Source organism: Leopardus geoffroyi, chromosome C1, assembly GCF_018350155.1.
Source record: "Leopardus geoffroyi isolate Oge1 chromosome C1, O.geoffroyi_Oge1_pat1.0, whole genome shotgun sequence".
Classification (NCBI taxonomy): Eukaryota; Metazoa; Chordata; class Mammalia; order Carnivora; family Felidae; genus Leopardus; species Leopardus geoffroyi.
Window position 1 is genome coordinate 45482564 of NC_059328.1, and position 24454 is coordinate 45507017.

The 24454-nt window shown below is 43.2% G+C and overlaps 1 long non-coding RNA gene across 2 annotated transcripts in view; it reads right to left on the reverse strand.

Annotated features, from left to right (window-relative positions):
• Nucleotides 1-21678, reverse strand: part of LOC123597956 — a 117785-nt gene extending 96107 nt beyond the window's left edge. For both annotated transcript variants that reach the window (XR_006712324.1, XR_006712325.1), the window contains exon 1: nucleotides 21589-21678. This is a non-coding gene — a long non-coding RNA (uncharacterized LOC123597956). The remainder of the gene's footprint in view (nucleotides 1-21588) is intronic.
• Nucleotides 21679-24454: the final 2776 nt, after the last annotated feature.

Here is a 24454-nt window from a genome sequence, read left to right on the forward strand (position 1 = left end):
CCCGCATCAGGCTCCATGCTGACAGTGTAGAGCCTACTTGGGATTCCCTCTCTCCCCTTCTCTCTCTGCCCCTCCTCCACTCATGCTCATGCTATCTCTCTCTCTCTCTCAAAAATAAAGTTTTAAAAAAAAGAAGCTCTCTTCTCTACCACCTTGAAAGGCTAGGCCTATTATGACTTGAAAGGTAGCAACTCTTAGTTTTTGCCTTCATAATAACTTTTTCTCTCTGTAGAACATAATACAACTTAGCAAGCATTTTCATCTGTGGATTCTCTTTTTAACCTTGTAGGATGCTTAGCAGGTAGAGAAGGGTTTTACGTGCAAGGAGACTGATGCGGGACATGGAGTGACATCGCCAATAACAAAGCCAGAATTAAGTCTAAGTCCTAACACATCATAAGCACCAACCTTTTCCATAACTGCCTTCCTAACATGCTGTAAGTTCCTTCCTGGCAATTTGGCTTACAAAGAGACAAAGGTACAGGAGTGAGAAATGCATGAGCACTGATGATATAAACTTTCCTCCAGCCAAACTACAAGACAATGACCACGCACACTGGCTCTGCATGAACCAGCTATCTCTGATAGTGCTTTTCTCTAACATGGGAAAAGTGCTTTTCTCATTATATGTAATTCTGTTTCCTTTCTTAGCACTAAACTGTTAGTCAGTAGGCCTAAGGGTTATTCCTATTCTGTTAAGAAACGGGACTATCATTTTAGGGAAATCATATCACTTCTCAGAGTTTCATTTTTCACCATCTGTAAAACGGGCTCTCAGATTAATGTGTGATTTCAGAGACTCGTGTGTGTGTGTGTGCGTGTGTGTGTGTGTGTGTATGTGTGTAAACTACCATACTATTATCACTCTCGATCTGTCATTTCATGAAAGAAGAGAATAAAAGACACTCCTCTAAAATGAATGTATTCAGGGACGCCTGGGTGGCTCAGTCGGTTGAGCGTCCAACTTCGGCTCAGGTCATGATCTCACAGCTCGTGGGTTCGAGCCCCACGTCGGGCTCTGTGCTGACGGCTCGGAGCCTGGAGCCTACTTCAGATTCTGTGTCTTCCTCTCTGTCTGCCCCTAAGTCACTCGCATTCTGTCTCTGTCTCTCTCAAAAATAAACATTAAAAAAAATTTTTTTAATAAATAAAAAAAAGTAAAATGAATATATTCAGCTTGATGAGATCAATATAAATGCCATTATCATAACTAAGCCTGAGCCTTAGGAAAGACAGTCTCAGGTGATCTGTGAGACCCTTTTAATTTCTGAAGTTACTGGCTTTTCTAAAGGCAACATGAGAGTGTTTATGAAAAAAGCATGGTCCTTGGGGGTAGGTAGCAATTCATAACGTTTTTGATTTTCTGCGGGAATTGCATGAAGAGGCTGGTCACTGGGAGCTGGACACCAGAGGATAGGCCTGGCCGAAAGAAATCTGATAATTAAAAGCAATGTTTGTTTGCGAGCTTGTTTTGTTCAGGGACCATCTACATTCACCAAGTGCCTCAAGTTTTAAGAGCCCCACAAACAACACATGGCCCCACAGCCCTGTGAGCCTGCGAGGCCAACATGATCAGTCCGCAGTAGGTAGTGGCCCTTGCACTTGATGGCTGAAGTAGGCAGTAGGCCTTTCATTCCCGACATTCATTTTTTTAAATGTTTATTTAGTTGTGACAGAGAGAGAGAGAGAGAGAGAGAGGCCTGCGCGAGTCCGGGGGGCGGGGGGGGAGGGATGGGGCGGGGAGGGGGGGTGAGTGACAGAGAATCCAAAGTAGGGCTCGAACTCACAAACTCTGAGACCCCGACCCGAGCCAAAGTCAGACCATCAACCAACTGAGCCACCCAAGCGCCCACCCCAACAATCATTTTTAATGAAAGCAAGCTTGAAAAGGTCCCTCTGACGTGCTCCGTCTGAAGGGAAAGAATAACAACTAGAAGTTTCAAGCCCCATTTGTCAGCAAACAGTTCAGCTCTACCCTACACATTTGTTCTTTTTTCCCATTTACTTTTTTTTTTTTTTAAGTTTTTATTTAAATCCCAGTTAGTTAACATACGGTATAGTATTAGTTTCAGGTGTAAAATCTAGTGTGCTTGTTGTGATGAGAACCGGGTGTTGGAAGGAAGTGTCCTTATATACCCATTTCCATGTTTAAAGTACACCTTTTTGTGTACTTTTGGTGAAAAGTACTCTATCTCGTACACCCGTTTACTTTTACAGTAATACGTAAGTCTCCTGATATCCTTCACGGTTTGTGAGCAGTATCATTGAATCCTCTTAGCAATCAGTCCTTTCTCATGGAGACACTGGGACAGAGACCAGAGCCGTGATCTTCACAAACCTACGTAGCCAGAGACCAGTGGCATCAAGTCATTTGCCTGGATTACAAATCTCTACGGATGGACACCGAATCTGTATCCACAGCACCGAGTCTGATGCCCAGGATGTGAAAGGCACTCAATGACTATTTTTTGACCAAATGAATGGATGAATAGTTATACTAAGGAGTGAGAGAGTAAGGTTTATGCTGCTTTTTGATCACCTTTGGCTAGATGTAACGAACTTCCAGAGAACTTCTGGAATTGCAGCCATGGAGATGCCTGAGGACATGGTCAGCCTCCTATTTTTATTAATTAATACATACGCATTGAACTACTACCACGTGAAAGGCAGGATGTTAAATGCTTTAAAAATTTTTACAAGAATAGGGGCGCCTGGGTGGCGCAGTCGGTTAAGCGTCCGACTTTAGCCAGGTCACGATCTCGCGGTCCGTGAGTTCGAGCCCCGCGTCGGACTCTGGGCTGATGGCTCAGAGCCTGGAGCCTGCTTCCGATTCTGTGTCTCCCTCTCTCTCTGCCCCTCCCCCGTTCATGCTCTGTCTCTCTCTGTCCCAAAAATAAATAAACGTTGAAAAAAAATTTTTTTTTTAATTTTTACAAGAATAGGTATGGACCTTATCTATTTATGTCTGGAAAATGATGTTAATGAGTAGAAAAATCATACTTTCCCTCTGCTCATTCTACCTCTTCCTCCCACCTCCTATCCTGCCTGCTTCCCATCAACAAGGCTGGTAAATGCAAGCATTAGCCTATAGACACCGGGTTAATGTTAAGATTTCCTGTTATTCATCCCAGATTTCCATGACAGTCAAACAAACAGGGAAATAATAGAGAGATATACCAACATTTCCATCATGGCCATGTTCCTGGTAAACTAAATATGTCTTATTAAGTCAAATGCTTTGTTTTACTGACTTCCAGGAAAACTGGTCAATTTCATTCTCATTTACTGTAATCTTCACTTAGTAAGAATTCCTAACACAAAAAAACTCAAATTAATCGTTCTTCACCCTAGCACGCTCACCAAGAGAGTCTCAAAAACATACAATGTAATTTGCTGACTTCACCCAAGATCAACTAAACCTGAATATCTTGGTTTCACTTTCAAACTGCTTTTCAAAAGAGAGAGAGAGAGAGAGAGAGAGAGAGAGGGAGAGTTAGAAGCAAATACCTAGTTTTGCTATATAGGGAGCAGAGAAATGAGGAGGTAGCTGGAGGGGGGATGTGAGGTAAAGGGGATGTTATTTTTGAAGATGAAAAATCTTATACCACGTTCATATCCTGTTGGGAAAGATTCAGTAGAAACAGAAGAAAAAATATATTAAAGATTCAGGAGACAATGCAATTGATAAAGGCAAGTCACTGAGTAGGTAAAAGGGAATGGATCCAGGGCACATAAGCAGGACTGGTCTTTGGTAAAATCATGAATCTTTACCTATATTAAAGGACGAAAGGCAGAGTGTGGTCGGTTGGTGGATGTTGTGGTAAGAGTATGTAGAAATTCTACTTTCTCAATGAAACTAGAAGCAAGGTCAAGAAGAAAACAGTGGGGGGAGAGGGGAGAGGTGTGTTAGACGTTTGAGAAGCCAAGCAAAGATATGAAATTGTTACCTAGCAAAGGAGCATAGCGATTGAACCAGGAAATTAGGGAGCATACAAACATCACATCAACAAAACAGACGAAGACCTACTCTTATGGCGTTTACATTCCTATGACAGAGTTAATAAATAATCAACCTAATGTCAGATAAACTCTATGAAGAAAGTTAAATTGGGGTAATGCAGAATGAGGACAGGATGCCCTCAGTAGGAAGAAGACCTTTTCATCAGATAACACTTGGGAAAGATCTGAATAAAATCAGGGAACAAGACTGGGCATGGGGGGGAGGGGTTATTCCACAAAAAAGAGAACCCCAAGTGCCAAGTCCCTAACGGTACATGCTTGATATATTTAAGAAACAACAAGTATATGCATGTGGCTGGAATGGAGTGAGCAAGGGATAGAGTGAGAGAACGGAAAGGTAGAGAAGAAGCCAAGGGACAGACTGAGATGCCCCTTGTAGAGCATGTGTTTATTCTACAAGGTAAGGAAAGCCCCTGGAGGGGCTTAATCAGGGAATCGGTCATCAGACTTCTCTTTTAAAAGAATCCCTCTGCTAGTCTACTGAGAATAGACTTCAAGGTGGCAAGTAAGGAATCACCAAGACCAATTAAGAGATGTTTTGAGTCGTTCAGAGGAGAGGTGATGGTAGCTTGAGAGTGGTAGCAATGGAGTAGTAAAATGTGGTCCAATTCAGAATACGTTTTATAGATAGAACATAGCAGGAGTTGTTAATGACACAGTGTGAGAGTCAGAGAGGAGAATCCTAGATGACTTCAAGTATGTGGGCCTGAACAATGGAGCAAGTGGCAATACCATCTACAGAGGTGGGGACCTTTAGGGGAAGAGGGAATCAAGAATTCAGTTTTAGCATTTTTCACATAACATTGCCATTATTAACATAGGTGACTATCACTCCATTAGATGATCAGCCATCGAGGTGAGAACAACAAATCCCCAACTGCCTCAGCAGTTAGCCCAATTTTTAACATATGAGAGCTTGATACCGTGATACGCTGAGAACTGTATCTTTGGTCTTTGTCCTGGTTCCTGGCGCGTGGGCTTCTGGGACCCTCAGAGCTTTCTGAGTGATAGGGGCTAGAGGAGGTGTCTTTTGTTATTCATAACAAACCATTTTCAGCCATGTTTGGGTTTATGCTAGTGAGATGACTGGTTGCTGATGGCCATTAGAGAGCTTCAGGACTGAGGCTGGTTGCCAGAACGACCAAGGCATGAGTGGAGGACTGGAGCTTTCAGCTACATTCTCCAGCCTCCAGGAGAAAAGGGGGGCTGAAGGAGGTTGCATCAGTCATGACAGGTCAAAGACTCCATCAATCATGCCTATGTAATAAAACCTCCATGAAAATGGCCAAATGCGGTGTTTGGAAAGTTGTGTCGGCAAACAGATTGAAGTGCAGGGAGGGTGGCATGCCTAGAGACAGCAAGGAGGTGCCCTGCTCTCCTGTCCCCTCTGTGTTCTATGCATCTCTTCCATTTGGCTGCTCCTGACTTGTGACTTTGATAACAACTAGCAATAGTAAGTAAAACGCTTGCCTGAGTTCTGTGTGCCATTCTAGCAAATTCTCAAACCTGAGAAAGGGGGGTTTAGGAGAACCCTTCCAACTTTGCAGCCAAGTCTGACACACGTGTGAGTTACCTGGGAACCCAATACTTATAACTGGCATCTGAAGTGAAGGCAGTCTTGTAGAACTGGGCCCTTTTTTTAAGTTTATTTATCTTGAGAGAGAGTGCGTGTACACATGTGCACACGAGTGTGAGGAGGCAGAGACGGAGGGAGATAAGAATCCCAAGCAGGCTCTGCATCGTCAGCACAGAACCCAACACGGGCCTCAATCCCACAAGCCATGAGATCATGACCTGAGACGAAACCAAGAGTCAGACGCTTAACCAACTGAGCCACCCAGGCACCCCTACACCTGGGCCTTTAAACCTAGGAAGTCTGATGCTAACTATAGATAGTTTGTGTCAGAACTGAACTGAATTGTAGGACACCCAGTTGGTATCCAAAGAGTTGGAGAATCCATTGGCACGAGACAAAAATCTCACACATGTGGTATCAGAAGTATTCCGAGCGAAAACATACAAGAAGTAGGTATTCCTTAAAATTCATTGAACAAATCTTTTTTTTTTTTTTTAATTTTTTTTTTTCAACGTTTATTTATTTTTGGGACAGAGAGAGACAGAGCATGAACGGGGGAGGGGCAGAGAGAGAGGGAGACACAGAATCGGAAACAGGCTCCAGGCTCTGAGCCATCAGCCCAGAGCCCGACGCGGGGCTCAAACTCACGGACGGCGAGATCGTGACCTGGCTGAAGTCGGACGCTTAACCGACTGCGCCACCCAGGCGCCCCGAACAAATCTTTAGTCTATTGAAAGATAACTGCTTGCGAAGAATTTGTTATTTATATATGCTTTAAATCATGGGACCAAAACATAACTTTATATTCAGTGTGAGAGGTATTATAAAAACAGCACCAAAAGCTTCTTTTTTTAAGGACTTACACAATAAACAAACTTGTGACAAGGTTTATTTTAAAAGAGAGAGTATAAGCATAAATAAGAAATATCAGGAATACAAATAAAAGCGTGTATAGGTAGAGATTCTGAAAATCTTAAGAGAGTACCGCCAATAATCTAGATTAAGAAATTTTAAAACTTAAATGGATTGGACAACCTCTTAGAAAACGACAACAAGCAAAATTAAAAATAGAACTACCATAGGATCCAGCAATTTCTCTAGTGGGTATCTATCCAAAGAAAATGAAAATACTAATTCAAAAAGATATATGCAGCCCTATGTTCATTATAGTATTATTTACAATAGCCAAGATATGGAAACAACCCACGTGTCCTTTGATAGATGAGTGGATAAAGAGATGTGATATATATACAAGGAATACTACTCAACCATAAAAAAAGAATGAAATCTCAGGGGCGCCTGGGTGGCGCAGTCGGTTAAGCGTCCAACTTCAGCAAGGTCACGATCTCGCGGCCCGTGAGTTCAAGCCCCGCGTCGGGCTCTGGGCTGGTGGCTCAGAGCCTGGAGCCTGTTTTCCGATTCTGTGTCTCCCTCTCTCTCTGCCCCTCCCCCGTTCATGCTCTGTCTCTCTCTGTCCCAAAAATAAATAAACGTTGAAAAAAAAAAATTTAAAAAAAAAAAAAAAGAATGAAATCTCGCCATCGGTGACAACATGAATGGACCTCAGAACATTATGCTAAGTGAAATAAATCAAAGAAAGACAAATACAGAGTGATTTCACTTACTGGTAGAATCTAAACAAACAAACGGAACAAAACCCAAACTCTTAAGTACAGAGAACAGGGTGGTGGTTGCCAGAGGGGAGGGAATTGGAGGAAAGCAAAATGGGTGAAGAAAATCAAGAGATACAAATTTGCAGTTACAAGTAAATAAGCGATAGGGGATATAACGTATAGTCTGGGGAATGCAGTCAGTAATATTGTATCAACTTTGTTGGTGACAGATGGTAACTAGACTTAGCATATGATCACTTTGCAATGTGTACAAAAGTAGAATCCCTATGTTGTACACATGAAACTAATATAATATGGCAGGTCTATTTTGGTTCAATAAAAATAAATAAAAATAAAAACATACAAAATTGAAGTCACACATTTGAAAAAGGGAAGGCAGAGAGGTGAGCTTGGCTTAACTCTGTTTCTTTCCCTTCCTTTTTTTTTTTTTTTTTTAAGAGAGAGCTGAAGTAAATATGGCAAAATGTTAATATTTGTTTAATATTTGGCATAGATAGTAAGTGTTTTCAATGCATGATTTTCTTTTTCTTTTTTTTTTTTTAATTTTTTTTTTCAACGTTTATTTATTTTTGGGACAGAGAGAGACAGAGCATGAACGGGGGAGGGGCAGAGAGAGAGGGAGACACAGAATCGGAAACAGGCTCCAGGCTCTGAGCCATCAGCCCAGAGCCTGACGCGGGGCTCGAACTCACGGACCGCGAGATCGTGACCTGGCTGAAGTCGGACGCCCAACCGACTGCGCCACCCAGGCGCCCCAAAATATTTTCTTTTTAAAAAGCATAATATAATTGCTTTAAACATCTTTCTTTGTGATAAAATTGGGCAATAAATCCTTTGTCCATAAAAGGGCAGTTCATTCTGTCTGTCTTGAGTGTAAATAGTGAAGAAAATTTTTCCTGTGTGTTTGTTTTGCAATTGGAATATTAAACGGGCAATTTTCTTTAACATATGTTGGTTGTCTTACAAAATAATCTGGATCCCTTTACAAGTCAGGTTGCTGAGTTGATCCTATAGTGAAAGGCTAAAGGAAATGATTAGAAACAGATGTGACATTTCGAAAGCTTCTACCATTAAAAAAAAAACAAAAAACAAAAAACAGAAAAAAGACAAAGAGGGACCTGGTGGGGGGAGGGGGGGGACAGTGGAAGTTACACTGCATTTCCACAGGCATCCCTTTGTCCTTACTAATGAAAGCTCATCACCACCCTCCATCCCAAATATACAGAGAGGATAGTTTTCTCCATACAGACAAGATAGAACACTGATTCAGGAGCTGGTAGCTCAGAGACACAATTAAGAATCAAACCAGTATCAGTGGTTAGAATCTCGCGATGCCTAGTTAAAAGGTGGGGGGGGGGGGGAACATCGATGTAGGTTTTATGCACTGTAAAGCTCTACAGGAACTGAAATACAGTGGCAAAAGAAATACAGAGTCTGAATAAACTGGGGTAGTTATGGAATTAACTAAGTAGACAAATTTCTGTCAATTTCTGGAACCCTGGTTAAAAATCTCTGTGGCTTACTTTGCTCCATTCCAAGGGAAGCATCAAATATTGCTCAGTGTTGTTGGGGGACAATTCCTTTCTGAACATCTTCTGAGCAGAGATACTGAATATTTTGTTCTGGACTAATGTATCGAGGATACTTACATAGTAAACAACCTGGGAAAATAGTGTCTCCCTCCAGAACAGAAAGCAGGTTTGTTTGCAGTCCAATAGAAAAGATAGAGGTTGCCTAAACTTAGGATTCCCCAGCTCTGAAGCAAACCCCCTGAATGTGCAGCATTCACCTGGGTCCTGCCACATCGCCCCATGGAGTTTGGAAGTCAGGGGAGCCAATGCGAATGAGAAGCTCATGCTGCTTGCTGTTCTGGGAGTAATAAAGTCTTTTGTCTCTGATCCATGGATCTTGTGACTTCTCTAAGCATCCACAAAACTGCACCAGAGTTACCTGACACATGTAGCTTAAAATCTCTGACCCTGCACAATTCTTAATAAGCATTACTTGCAAGATTGATGGTTGAATATATCAAGTTTGGACTCAACAAATATGTATTGATTACTCATCACGTGCCAGGCACTCTGCTAAGTAAGCATCTGACATCTGTTGTTTATTTTATCCTCATATTGGCTCTAGGAGGAACTAAAGCATAACTAGGTTGCACAATCTACCAAAAGTCACACAGTTCATGAGTAACAGCTTTAGGCCCCCAGTCCAGGCAGCCTGACTAGAGCATCCACTCTTAATGACTTCCTCTCCGTGCAGCAACGCTTCCAAATTGCAATTGTTGTCCCTATTAACAATTAGGAAACTGATTCTGAACTGTTCATACTCAGAAGTCGCAAACTTCACTCATGTGAAGTGGTGATATTAACTCCATTATAAAATCAAAAGGCAATACTGACTATGAAGCAAAGAAGCAGCCTCCAAACATTTTGCATTAAAAATCTTGATTCTTGCTATAATCTTCCAGTATTTTCTACATGTTTTGTAAGTCTTTTACTGGAAGCAAATGAAGCAAATTGTTGCAGAAAAAATCAACGAAAAGATGCTAAAATTAATGGACAAAAGTTTGAGGAGAAACAGGATTTTCATAATGGCAAATTATCTTCCTGCAACAACTTATTATTGACTATAAGGGAAAAACAGAAACTTTACAGTAAGAGAAACCCAGCAGCCACTAATTTAACCCAGTGAAGAAGCTGCACTGCACAGACAGATTATGGATAGGATGTTGGAACCAACAGGGACGGACGTACATGTTAACGCTGGTCAAATTAGAAAAAGGTCTACAGTTTATTTAGTAATGGTCATTGCTTGTACTTAATAACCACATTTAAGATGCTAACACTTGGGAGAGCAGGGTGAGGGGATAAAAGTGGAGGGGGGGGGGTTCGTATTCTTGTTGCAACTTCTCTGTAAGTCTGATATGAGTTCAAAATAAAAAGTTTTTAAAAACCTCAATCTTTCTGGCATTTATATAAAACAATGTTTTAAGGAATGTACTACAGTAGTTAAGGGGAGCCTGGCCTGGCTTTGTCAGTTGAACATGCCACTCTTGATCTCAGGGTCATACATTGGAGCCCAGGTTGGGTGTAGAGATGACATACAGACAGACAGACAGACAGACAGACATATGAGTTTGAGCCCCACATTGGCTGTAGAAATTAAATACAGACAGACAGACAGACAGACATGTGAGTTTGAGCCCCACATTGGCTGTAGAGATTAAATACATACAGACAGACAGACAGACAGACATGTGAGTTTGAGCCCCACATTGCCTGTAGAGATTAAATACATACATACAGACAGACATGTGAGTTTGAGCCCCACATTGGCTGTAGAGATTAAATACATACATACATACAGACAGACATGTGAGTTTGAGCCCCACATTGCCTGTAGAAATTAAATACATACATACAGACAGACATGTGAGTTTGAGCCCCACATTGGCTGTAGAGATTAAATACATACAGACAGACAGACAGACAGGTGAGTTTGAGCCCCACATTGGCTGTAGAGATTAAATACATACATACAGACAGACATGTGAGTTTGAGCCCCACATTGGGTGTAGAGATTAAATACATACATACAGACAGACAGACATGTGAGTTTGAGCCCCACATTGGCTGTAGAAATTAAATACATATATACAGACAGACATGTGAGTTTGAGCCCCACATTGGGTATAGAGATTAAATACATACATACAGACAGACAGACAGGTGAGTTTGAGCCCCACATTGGCTGTAGAAATTAAATACATATATACAGACAGACAGACATGTGAGTTTGAGCCCCACATTGGGTGTAGAAATTACTTGAAGGAATGAAAGAATGAATAAATAAACTGTAAAAAATTTTTTTAATGATTATTTTTGAGAGAGAGAGAACAAGCGGGGGAGGAGCAGAGAGAGAGAAGGAGACACAGAATTTGGAACAGGCTCCAGGCTCTGAGTTATATGCACAAAGCCCAACACGGGGCTCAAACTCGGGAACATTGAGACCATGACCTGAGCTGAAGTCAGATGCTTAACCGACTGAGACACCCGGGCACCCCCAAAAAATGTACTATAGTAGTTAAGAGCATGTTCCCTGTATTCAAACTCTAATTCTTCTACTTATTAACTGTATCACTTGGGGAAAGTTATACTAATCATTCTATGCTCCAATGTCCTCCTCTCAGAAGTGAGTGGCACAATAATTCCCACTGTGTAAGAGGGCTGTGAAGGATAAATAAGGGAATCATTGCTAAATGGTAAAAACAGAGGTTGACACAGAATAAACACTCAATAGATGTTGTCTTTCTCATTGTTAACAGGCAGTGCCCCCCCTAACCCAGGTGTTCTTGGGTTTCACCCAACCAAAGATGGTCTAATCAAAGGCACCAACTCTTAGAAGTGACAAGCAGGCAAGTATAAACAGTGAAATTGTGGCCTCATTACAGCCTGCGCCGAACCAGGGATTGCGAGCTCAAGTGCCAAGAGGGACCAGGCCTGCAACACCAGAATGAAGTCAATCTGGGCAAGAAGGTGGTGAACGGGAGATTGGTACCCCGTGCCAGGGAACAGCTGCCCTTGTGCTATCATAATACACTGTGGTCCAATCCTGCTAGGTCTTCCATTTTTCAAGAAGAACAAGAAGTTTTTATGAGAAAACTCCCAACCTCTAAACGTTGACAAATAATTTAAAAATGTAAAACCCTCTAAGGCCAATACTACAAAAGCCAAACCAACCATGCCAGTGCGCTACAGCCAGTAGCCTCTAGTGTGTGTGTGTGTGTGTGTGTGTGTGTGTGTGTGTGTGTGTGTTTTAATGTTTGTTTATTTTTGAGAGAGAGAGAGAGAGAGAGAGAGAGCTCGAGCAGGGGAGGGTCACAGAGACAGGGAGACACAGAACCTGAAGCAGGCTCCAGGATCTGAGCTGTCAGCACAGAGCTTGACGTGGGGCTTGATCTCACAAACTGTGAGATCATGACCTGAGCTGAAGTTGGATACTTAACCGAGTGAGCCACTCAGGCGCCCCTCAAATGCTCTTAAATGTAGGCATGAAATGTTTGCTACTGCATTTCCCCCTTCTAAAACACACACACCCCAACACCCAGAGGAAATCCACAGTTCTCCATTTGAACTTGTCTTCTCTCACCAAGTGGTTGTTTGCAAATGTTTTCTGATTGTAACAGAAATGAGCCCACCTCTCCTGGAGGAGATTGAGTTCTTTGTTGTTTACTGAAATAAACTCCACCTCCTTCTTTGTTTGGCTTTTCCTTTATAAGCAATCAAAGCCAACTGGCAGAGCCAGCTAGCCTGCTCAGTCCAAGTTTGTCCAATCCAACGTGGCATCTTTACTTCCTTTCTTCTTTTTCTTTTCCTAAGCTAACGTACAGGCTGCATCATGAGCCCCCAAGGTCCTTTGCAAGAGGCAATTAATTCCATTAAGCATTGACCAAGAGTCTACAATGCACCAGGCACTGTGGGGAAGAGTGTGGAGGGGAGAGGGAAAGGGGGAGTGACCTTGATTCTGAGCTCAGGATCATGGAGGGCAGGAACCAGGGTAGGGCAGGGTGGGAAGAAGCCTCAGAGACCATCTAGTCTGATGTTCCCCAAGTGTTTTCACGGAACACTTGTCCACTGAGTAGCTGCTCAGAAAAAGGCCTGGTGTGGATGAAATTGAAAAAAAATAAAATGCATACCATAGCTGCTAATCTGGATTCACAATGTACCTGACCATATGAAAGATTCTGAGACTTGCAATTCAAAACTTTGTGTTTCATTTTGTGTAATTCCGTTTCCCAAGTTTATATGACCAGGTGACGTGTGTGTGTGTGTGTGCGTATTCATATGTGCATAGGTAACACTAATTAATAACAGAACTGAATTTGCAACAAGGTGTCAAAGTCCCACTCTCTTGCTGGTCCTTTAGTTGTACCTACGAAGTCAGCCATTCAAAATGGAGGCTACCAAGGGTACCAGGGTGGCTCAGTCGGTTAAGCTTCCAACTTCGGCTCAGGTCATGATCTCACAGTTCGTGAGTTCAAGCCCCACATAGGGCTGTCAGCACAGAGCTCACTTCAAATCCTCTGTCTCCCAGTCACTGTGTGGTCAGCGCTGAGGACAAAGCCATGAATCAGACCCCAGTGAGCACTCAAAGTGGGAACTGAGAGGGGGAGGAAGACAAGGGCAGCATTCTGATCTGGGTGACCCGGGAGCACCGTGGAGGCCCAAAACACTGGAATGGGAGGCCCTGGAAGGGTACTTGGAATTGATGGCATCGGAAGTGATCTTTGAAAGAGTACAGAGTTCTCAAAGGGGAAGCAGGAAGAAAATGCTGCTTGAACACAACGGAAGGTTTGGAGGGCCAAGGGTGTGCAGGAAAAAACACCCACTGGAACATGGCTGGGGCAGGAGGTGCCTTGCGAGGTAGAGGCACATGCACGTGGAAAACATGAGCGTCCTGAATTTCAGGCCGAGCTACTTGAACTTCATGTTGTAGGGAATGAGGATGGAGTGCACAAGGTTCAGTTTCAGATGTGTGACTACAGAAATGACCCGAGTGAAACAGACACGGGCCTGTGGGTAACGTGGGTTAAAAGGGAAAACGAGCTATTCTAGTCTGATGCATGCTCGAATCCCAGCGCTGCTCCCCACTAGCTGTAGGACCTTGGATAAGTGACCTCTCTGAGCCTCAACTTCCCCATTTGTAAAATGGGAAGAATAAGAACCTCCAGCTCAGGAGTTTGCTGTGAGGGTTAAGGAACAATCTCCCAAAGTGCTTTTGAAAGCGCCCCACACATGTGAGCCATTATTCACATGGTAGGTCCTGATTTGCATAATGTTTGGTTTGTCAGTGGTTTTGGGTAATCAATGCCAAGGTCTTTTTTTTTCCTTTCAAGCCTGCCCTCTGGCTAGGACTCTCGGAAAGTTGGTGGTGTAACAGAAATGAGCACTAGTTTTAGAGACGGGCAGGCAGTTTCTTTTTTTTTTTTTTCAACGTTTATTCATTTTTGGGACAGAGAGAGACAGAGCATGAATGGGGGAGGGGCAGAGAGAGAGGGAGACACAGAATCGGAAACAGGCTCCAGGCTCTGAGCCATCAGCCCAGAGCCTGATGCGGGGCTCGAACTCACGGACCGCGAGATCGTGACCTGGCTGAAGTCGGACGCTTAACCGACTTGCGCCACCCAGGCGCCCCAGGCAGGCAGTTTCTAATTCTGACACCGCCCCGGAGGAGCCCAAAGTGAACAGCCTTGGGCCAATTACGACCCTGGGCCTTCAGGGTCCTTTCTCAGCACAGAGGCGGAGGTGATCATCAGCACGTATTGACACGTTTCTCTCTTCCTTCCTGGGCCCAGGTCACTTCATTTCTCTGGGCCTCGGTTCTCTCTTTAGGAAAATGGGACTAACAATCCGCACCGGGTCCTTGCAGGATTATTCTGAAGATCAAATGGCAGACGGGATAACACAGACCAATGCTCTATAAACCGAATCTCTTTACAAACATAGGTGATCTTTATCCAGCCAACGTTCAAAGGGTTATTCTGAGTCCCTGAGGCAAAAAGAGGTGAATATCTACAGCAGCCACTTGAGCTCCAACGAAGAATAACAATGAAACTTTCATCCCCTGGCCCAATAATAGTGAAAAACGGTTTACCTTGGTGAGACTATTCACTGCTACCCAGTGAAAACAGGGCTAAATGCTATAAAACGAGGCCCGTTAAATCCACACAATTGTGTTTCCTGCCTGGCCTCAGTCTCACCTCTTCCTCCTCCTCCCCCAAATCACAGCCCTTTCTCCACCCTTCTCACCACGGGAAGTCTGACATCTGTGAAGGTCATAAAACACACAACACAATGGAAAAAATCACCCTAGAGCAAACACAGACACACACACACACAACGCGCAGGGTACATCACCCCTACCCCATGGTACCTCTAAGAAAGGAAATACCCAATGGGGAAGAGCTACGTCAGTGGAATCATCGAGGAGCCCCGGTGACATGGCCATGAGCATTTCCTGAATCCTTTCCACATGCTCAGCACACCAGGACACGCAGACTCGGCCCAGAATCAAGCCCCGTATGGACATTAGAAGCTAAATGTCCTTTAATTAGTGCCAATATCAGAGCATTTGTTGCAAGGCTCTGCAAGAGTTACTGACCGAGGGGGGACCTCCCTTGGGTCTCTTCTTCTGTCACGGGGAGACAGAAATGTTGCCCCACAGATCACTCGCAGATGCACAATGCCCAGATTTGGAAATGTGGTGTTTCTGTTTTTATTCTTGTTCTTGCTCACACTCCTTTGGGAACGGTGTACAAGAAAACGATGTGGAAAGTATCCGGGACTGGAAGCAAAACCACCCAACTCCAAGTACCGATGGTGTTCCTTGTAAGTTAAGTCATGGGTGTGTCACCTGCTCACCGGTAATATGTTATTATGCCACCTCCAGAGCTTGTTGGGAGCTCAACAGAAGCATTCCGGAAATAAAAGGGGCTTTTATATCTCTAGTGTTGAAAAAATGTGAGTGGCCTTCATTCTAAAAAGTGATGAATGGGAGATAGGAGACACGGGGCCTGAATCCTGGCTCTGCCACTAAATAGCCACATGACCTTCAAATGATTTCACCTCTTGGACGTTCATTTTCCTCACGTCACTTGAGAAACAACTCACAAAACCTCTATCCTGTGGAAGGTAATGTGTATCATTCTATAAAGTTTTAGTCAAACATAAGGGATAAACACTGTATTACTGACGCATTCATACTGGTTAATCATATGAATTATACAAGGTCATTACGTCCGTGTGGTTATCTTCCGTTATGATCTACATTTCTAGGTTCTATTATTTCTCTGAGATCTTAACCTTCCATTCCGACTTCCATTTTCCCAGCTTTGAAATATTAAATATTTTTAATTTCTACTTGACCATTTTAGCTATATCAATATAGCCATATTGAATAAGCTACTGCAAACACTTCGTAGGATGAAATGTGACAATGATATATCAACAAATAAGAGCAGAGAAAAATGTTCCCGGATTAAAGTTCACTGATTTTGCCTAAGTCAATCTGATGTCATTCTCTGATTACCCAGTCTCAAACCTATCCTAAGGTGAGGACTAAAACAGAGATGCTTGCTTTTACAAGATTAGATAATGCTTAAAAAACAAGACAAAACAAACAAACAAACAAAACAGTATTAGCAGCTTTTCTGGTAACTAGTTTTGAAAATGGGGGCAAAATGTTGAAATCAAAGAGTGCTATATCTTGACGACTATGGAAACTGGTGGGAACTCCCACCAGGAAAGGGACGGGAAGAAAAGGGCAAAGAGAAGGGCGTGACTGGCCAAAGGCAGCTGGTTGTAGGGAACACCCAAGAGGCATCAGTGTCTCACAGTTGCTAACACGTTTAAATCCACACATGCCTGTAAGGAAAATGGCACCATCCCCTATTCACAATGTAGCCCACATGACTGTGGAATTCAGGCCCAAGTTCTTCAGACCAAATTTGCACCAGCTTTTCATTCCACCATGCAGATCCTCTTTGTAGCCCTTCCTAACTTCACTGAGTGTTAGCACTGCCTCTGGCAGCACCCTCTGCTGCTGACCTATGATGCCCCTGAAATGCAGGTGAGCCCATGGGGGCACAAGACACCCATCCCACCCTAACCCTTCCTCCCTCCCTTCCCTCCTGACTCCTGGTCCATTGCCTCTCCACAGTGGCCACATAAAGGACAGAGCAGGCTTAATAAAGAATCAGCCAGGGGGCGCTTGGATGGCTCTGTAGGTTAAGCATCCAATTTTGGCTCAGGTCACAATCTCACAGTTCACAAGTTCGAGCCCCGCATCAGTCTCTCTGCTGTCAGCACAGAGACTGTTTCAGACCCTCTGTCCTGCTCTCTCTCTCTCTCTCTCTGTCCCTCACCCCCTTGCTCTCTTGCTTTCTCTCCCTCTCTCAAAATAAATAAACAGTAAAAAAAATTTTTTTTAAATAATCAGCTGGCATTTCAGTGTATGCTGTATCCAGAGTGAGGAGGAAGAGTTCCCAGTTATACGTAAGAGGAATGGTCTTCCATTTTAGAAGCTTTTATTATGTGAGACAACCCGGACTAGAATAAGGAAGGAACCCAGAACTTTGTCATAAAGGTATGAGTTGAAGTCCAGGCTCTGTAGTCCTGGACTGCAGAGGACTCTGAAGTCCACTGTGCAATGGTACTTGCTATGATGATGGGAATGTTCTATAGCTGTGCTGTCCAATATGGTAGCCACTAACCACATGTGGCAATAGAGCACTTGAAATGTGGCTAGTGAAACTGAATGACTCAGTTTTTAATTTTATTCAGAATTAACTAACTTACATTTAAATGGCCATATGTGGCCAGGGGTTACTCATTTGGATAGCACAGCTCTCTTGCTGCCTAGCTGTGAGACATTAAGCAAGTCATTTTTTTTTCATCCTGAGCTCCCGCATCCATTCATGACTCTGGGACCTCACAACTTTGCTGGATGGACAAAGGGAGAAAAGAGCCACTTGAATGCCTAGCACAAAACCATACACTTTAAGTATTCAAGAGGCTTTGGTTGGATCTGAAAACGTGAATCTCATAACAGCCCAAGAGAAATGCATGCTAACAGTCTAAGCCTGGGTTTTTCTCCAGAATTGATTCCTTATGATTGTTTTATTCATCCAAACCTCATTTGCCTGCCAAAAATGACCTCTGAGAAAATGAGGGCTGAAGACAGCCATGCCACTTACAGGACTGAGGGTACAATGCCTACCCCTTACTGCCCCGCTTCCCCCAGGAGCTCAGACATGTCATTTTCTCCAGGTGGTAATGGTGGGAGCAGCTGAAAGCAAGTCAAAGCGCTGCATACATCTGATGGAGCCAAACATCTTTGAGAGTTTTGCCAAGAACTTCTCTCCTTCTTCACTTTTTAAACACGTTGTTTTTAGGAAAAATTCGCCCATCTGGTTCTGATTCATTTGCACTTAACTCATCAGAGGGTGGTGTTGTAATACCAGATTGACTTGCAAAAAGTTCCAATTCACATATCTCCCCAGCTTCTATCCCGAGAAACTGGGAAATGGGTTTGGCCAGCAGATGCATAAGGCACATAAAGATGGGACAGAGGGCGCAAGATGGCAGGTCCAGCTCTGTTACAAACACCCCAATGTACCCTGAGCTGTCTCTCATTTCTGGGGTCTGGACCTGCTCTCCTAGGAAATGAGGGTTTCAACTGTGTCGCAACTCAAATCCATACAAACTAACAATAGTTCTTTAATACGGAAAAGCCCAGTAGTTGTCACAAAGAGCTCACACAAAATTGGATGGTTTGATGATGAAGTAAACCTAGAATATGTTTTGAGATGATAAAAGAAAGAAAGAAAGAAAGAAAGAAAGAAAGAAAGAAAGAAAGAAAGAAAGAAAGAAAGGAAGGAAGGAAGGAAGAAGGAAGGAAGGAAGGAAGGAAGGAAGGAAGGAAGGAAGGAAGGAAGGAAGGAAGGAAAGAAAGAAAGAGAAAGAAAGAAAGAGAAAGAAAGAAAGAAAGAAAGAAAGAAAGAAAGAAAGAAAGAAAGAAAGGAAAGGAAAGGAAAGGAAAGGAAAGGAAAGGAAAGGAAAGGAAAGGAAAGGAAAGGAAAGGAAAGGAAAGGAAAGGAAAGGAAAGGAAAGGAAATGTGGTTCCTAGAAGTTTGGGTGAATTCGGGAAAATCAAATAATTCTAGATTATTAGCCTTATTCTTTAGTTGGTAAAGTCATAAAGTTTTATGATTCAAATATCATATATCAGACCAGCCCTGAAAACTGAATAGCTCTACACTGAACAAGGTCTTCTGGGATGGTCTGATGGATAAAAGACAGCAACGAGTACTGGGTGGTAGTATGGTTTGAACGGCAAATCCAGACCTTACATGTAGGGCAGTCTGAAACCAGAAACCTGCTCTCTTTACACTCAACTATGTTGTCCAGCAATGTTGTCCAACAATGATTACTAATACTATGATTAGTATTCAGTTTAACATTGAGATGTTACGGGGTAGACTATTTCATTGAACAGGGGTTGTGTGGGTGACCACATGGTGGGTTTTGAAACCAACACCTATAACTGTATAAAAGGAACTGCAGTATTCCTTAAGTAGCTATGTGAGCCAGAGTTCTTAGGATTCCATTCTTCTCGAGTCCTGAAGAGCTCCCTACAAAACTCACTGACTACCCATAAAACCACTGCTGAGATGATTCCATCAAAGTCTTTGCTTCCAATAATCTCCTCCAGGATCACAACCCCCAAATTATATCCTGAGACTATATCTTCTTCTGACTCCCTGTCTCATATACACAACTGCCTCCTTAATATCTTGACTTAGAGGTCTTACAGGAATCTCAAACTAATTATGTCCAAAATAAAACTTATTCTTCTCCCACCTAATGTCCTCTCTGTCAGTAAGGAGCAATGCCATGAACATAATGAATCAAGAGACATTAGTTTGACAGACACCAAGATCAGCCACTGTAAGTCTCTCAACTTTTTGTTGAATTTCGTGAACAGCGAGGGTTAGAACATTCTGAGTTAAGTGGAATCTAGATCTATCTTGTTATGTCTCTCACTCACTGAGGATGCAGTAGTTAAGACATTATCTTCCATGGACGTAGGCTTGTTGATTCAAGTCCCTCCTAGAACAGGTGTTCCATTAGACTGCAGGATCTGGAGAAGAGAAGGAGCACATTCTGACTGTTCTAGGTTCTTAGCACACAGCAAGAGCAAAACAAAGTGAAAGAGACTATTCTCAACATCCTCCTGCGATTTCTCGGTACCTTTGTGGTAGCATTATCACACAAGCTATAACTGTCTCTTTAATCTCCTTCACTAGACTGGAAGCTTCATCTTACTGGTTCATCTCCGCTATCTTGGCACGAAGCTCATAGCCTGACACTTAAAAAGTGTTGAGAGAATATGTAACGAGTAAAGAAATGACTAAATGAATTAGTGAATGAAGAATAGAGAAATCAAGGAATTGATGAGGACTTTGGTCCCCAAGGCAGCCCCGGACACACTGCCTCCATCCCAGACCTCCTCACACACACTCCCTTTCCCTAACCTTACAGCTCAGGCCGGATGTGAGAAGAAAGCTTCAGGAAGAGCTTAACGTTCAGTGGAAATTTCTCACCAGCAGTCAATACCCCCAGTCTGACTTCCAAGATTATCTCTCTCTCTCCTCTCTCCAGCTCTCTTTAAAGTCACTCACAGTGTCTTTTCCTCCCTCCAGCTTACCCATTACTTACAATAATGACTTCAAACACCAAGCATTGCTATTCAGGGCACTGTGAAAATGTGTTTTTCCCATCAGTCCTGATGAAATAGTTTCCACTGTCTGTTTCCCTTGCAGATAGCAATCAAAGTCCGGGAGCAACAATTAAAAAAAAAAAAAAGTCCAAACTCTTGTCTGATATAGCATCTAAAACTTGTCCTTGGAAAGCGACACCCAAGGGAATTTAATCAGAAATGCTCCTCACTTGGCCCAACCCACTGCTGTTGAATAAGAGTATGTGGAATGATTTGTTTCTGGGAGATTTCCCTATGCTTCCCCCCTATTCTTCCCAGAAGACCAAAATAAGAGCCCTTTGAAGAATATTATTCCCTTAAGACCTGTGCTGGGATCTCCAGAGTCTAATGCTAGCCCGTGAATTCTCACTGTCATCTTTTTACTACATCCTCTGGTGACAGCCTTCAAAGCTCAGAGTGCACTGGTCCCTGAGCTCGCACTCCCTCACTTTGGTTGACTTTGTATCACCAGGTCAGTACCTATCACTTACTGGATTACCGAATCAATACCTACCACACCTGGCCCTATAACTTACAAGTTATATGACCTTGGACAACCATCCTACCTCCTAGCTTCAGTCAGTGAAGTCAGGGAAGTCAGTGTGCCCACTGACAAAACAGGAGTATTCCCCTGTGTCTCATGGGCTAGTTGTGAGATTAAATGATGTGAGACAGCAGACGCTGCATGGGAATCGGTCCTGAACTGGTTGGAGAACTGGCTGGAGGTGAATTCACCTTCCCTTTGTCAACTTCCCCCTTCTCGGAACTTTTATAGCACTAGTACTATGCATTCTTTGGCAGAACGGCCTATAGAAATGGTCCTCTGAAAATTCCCATTTTAAATGCTGAGAACACACACACACACACACACAACACACACACACACGACACATGCATATACCATACTACACATAACATCACACTACAACACACACACACACACACACACACACACACACACACACACACACACCATAAGCTGGGCATTTGGACATTTGCCCTTTCAAATTCCAAGGATGGTCTGTCTCCACTGACCTTTTCTTCTCTTGTGATTTGGCCTTCTTCACTAGGAAACAGCCCTGGTGCTCAGTCCAAAGAGGTTATGAGGAAACACTGTGGGAAACATAAAGAAAAGGGATACGCTGTTTTTCTAAACACTTTTGGTTCCTTGGTGAGTTTAGACCCTATTTCTCATGTCCATTGGTGACAGGCATTAATATGTAACTAATGGGTCACGTATATGCAGAATATTTACCCTCGATTAGGCACCATGCCAGTGCATTACATGCAGGATGCACTTGACCCTTACAAGATACCTTTACGACAGCAATCAAGTTGCAGGGGGAACAGTCATCCCCAGACACTCTCACCTGCTGAGGGTCCATCCAACACCAGGGCTCCCCACTCCAGTTCTGCTTGCTAGCAATTAGAAAAGCAATTGTACCTTAAGCTGGGATGACCAATGATTAACCAGCCAAAGGATACCGTGTCAGTCTTCCTATATTCCGTTCATAATTGATCCAAAAAAGTAACAGGTGGGCTCTCCAGGGATTGGGGACCATGGATGTTTTCATTATTTCATCATGCTACCAAAATGCCTAATGTTTGTGGGGCTAGTGCTTGTCATCTCCCAGAAGCCTAGCCATTCCAGAGCCCATGGCCAATGATAGTCTGGCAGAGAACAGCTGGCTTGATCTGTACATAGTTGTTCTGCATTTTAAGGAACAAAACTATGTTTACTGATGGGACGATTTAACCATGCAGATAATATAAAAAAAAAATTACTTCCCCTTTAAGTAACACATACAGAGCACGTGTATCCATGGATACACGTGGAACTCCTGAAGTTCTGAAACAATATAAAACTTTGAAAGGATTGGCTCCTGGTAGGATCAGCATTTTCTCTTCCTTGTTCCATCTCAACGCTGGGTCAGATGCCCTATGACCAGCTTCCTCCCTTTCATTCACATGGTTTCCAAAGTGCTTTCATGTTCATTATTTTGTCAGTCATTCACAATGACCTTGGTGTTATCATTCGTTGTTTCCCAGATGTGGAAACTAAGGGTCAGATAGGGTAAGTGACTTGCCAAATATCACGGCCCATGACGGCAGAGAGAAAACCACACGACTGTTTGGCCTCCAGCCAGGCCAGATTTCTACCTGCAGCTTCAGACCAGTAGACATTTTGGGTGATGACCTAGATTCTCTGCTCTTCGTAACTGGAAGAAGCAACGTCCCTTTTAGACTTTGCTAGACTCCATATCTTGCCACATGCTGATCCCAATTGGTCTTTGACTCCAATTCATCTTAAGTCTCGGCTCAAGGCCACTTTCTCGAGGTGACCTTCTGTGACACCCTTATCTGAGGGTTCACTGTTATGTGTCCCCAAGGCATCTTGTTCTTCCTATTTAGTAATACTTACCATAAGTATAATAAACTTTTTCAATTGTTATTATCTTCACTAAGCTGAAGTTCCATGAATCAAGGGCCATATTCAGCTAGTATAATTCCTAATACCTACTAGGCACTCAATACATGTACAGTATGAGAGAACAAACCATTCCCTCTCACGGAGAAGTTTGGACGGGGCCAGAGAGTGTCAACCCATCAATCAGAAGAAGACTGACCAGAGGCAGCTAGAGAGCAAGTACAAAAACATGTCCAAAAGATCAGCAGCTGGTCAACTCACATAAGCTACTTATTGGCAGATCTAAACTGGGGCTAGGAACCAGAAATAGGACCAGAGGCAAGGGGAAGGGGTTTATTTCCAGCAGGGTGAGCCACTCAAGCTCCCCTTTAGGGGCCAGAGAACCAGCATCAAAAAACAGGGCCAGGGAAACAAAGTTCACAGCTTTCTTGAGGGCTGTTCAGTTAAAACAGATGGCTCGGTACAATGACAGATGCTTTCCTTTTTCTTGTATGCCCGACCATCTCATATAGTAGGTAATAGGGAACTATAGATAGATACCCTAGTGGCATATCATGGCAGAAGGTATGTTTAAAAAAGATTATCCTGGGACACCTGGGTGGCTCAGTCGGTTAAGCGTCTGGCTTCAGCTCAGGTCGTGATCTCACGGTTCATGAGTTCGAGCCCTCTGCTGTCAGCACAGAACCCGCTTAGGATCCTCTTTCTCTGCCCCTCACCTGCTGGCGCTCGTGCTCACTCTCTCTCTCTCTCTCTCTCTCTCTCTCTCAAAAACAAACATTAAAAAAAAAAAAAAGATGATCCTGATAGAGAAAAGCCACGCAAGAAATCAGTAAGACCACCTAAAATGCTAACAAACGAGAGAGAAGGAATGAAAAGCATAAATTACAACAGTGAACATCCAAACAAAATGAACAAAATTGAAAGGTATTAGGAAGACATACTCTGTTGAGCTTGGTGACTGATAGGATTTATAATTAGTATCTCCTTTTCACTGACTTCCTGTTTACTGAGTATTTTTATGTCCTTTATCTCATTTGAGACTCATAGAAGCCTATGTGTTAGATGGATAAGGAAACAGGCGACAGGTGACCTGCCCAAGTCACACAGCTCAGAGGGGCTGGGCTAGGCTTGGAGACCAGGTGTCCAGACCACCATCTCTGGGCCCCCCAGGCAGCATCGGGCCATTGTGTCACCCAGAGTTTCAGTCATAGGAATGCGCTCACCTCAATCCCCCAGGATCAAGCAGCTTTGATCTTGGCTGTATATTCACATTTATGGCAATGCACATTTATAGCTGTGCATTTCCCAGAAGAGAGGTATGAGGATTCCCATCAGCTCTGGGAGTCGCTGATGCCCTGAAGACCCACTCTGCTCCCTATGAGTCAGACCTGTTTTTCATCTTTATTGTTATTCCTGATTACTACAGAAACTCCAGGGTCCTTATAAAATATCCAAATAAGAAATTCTAAAAAG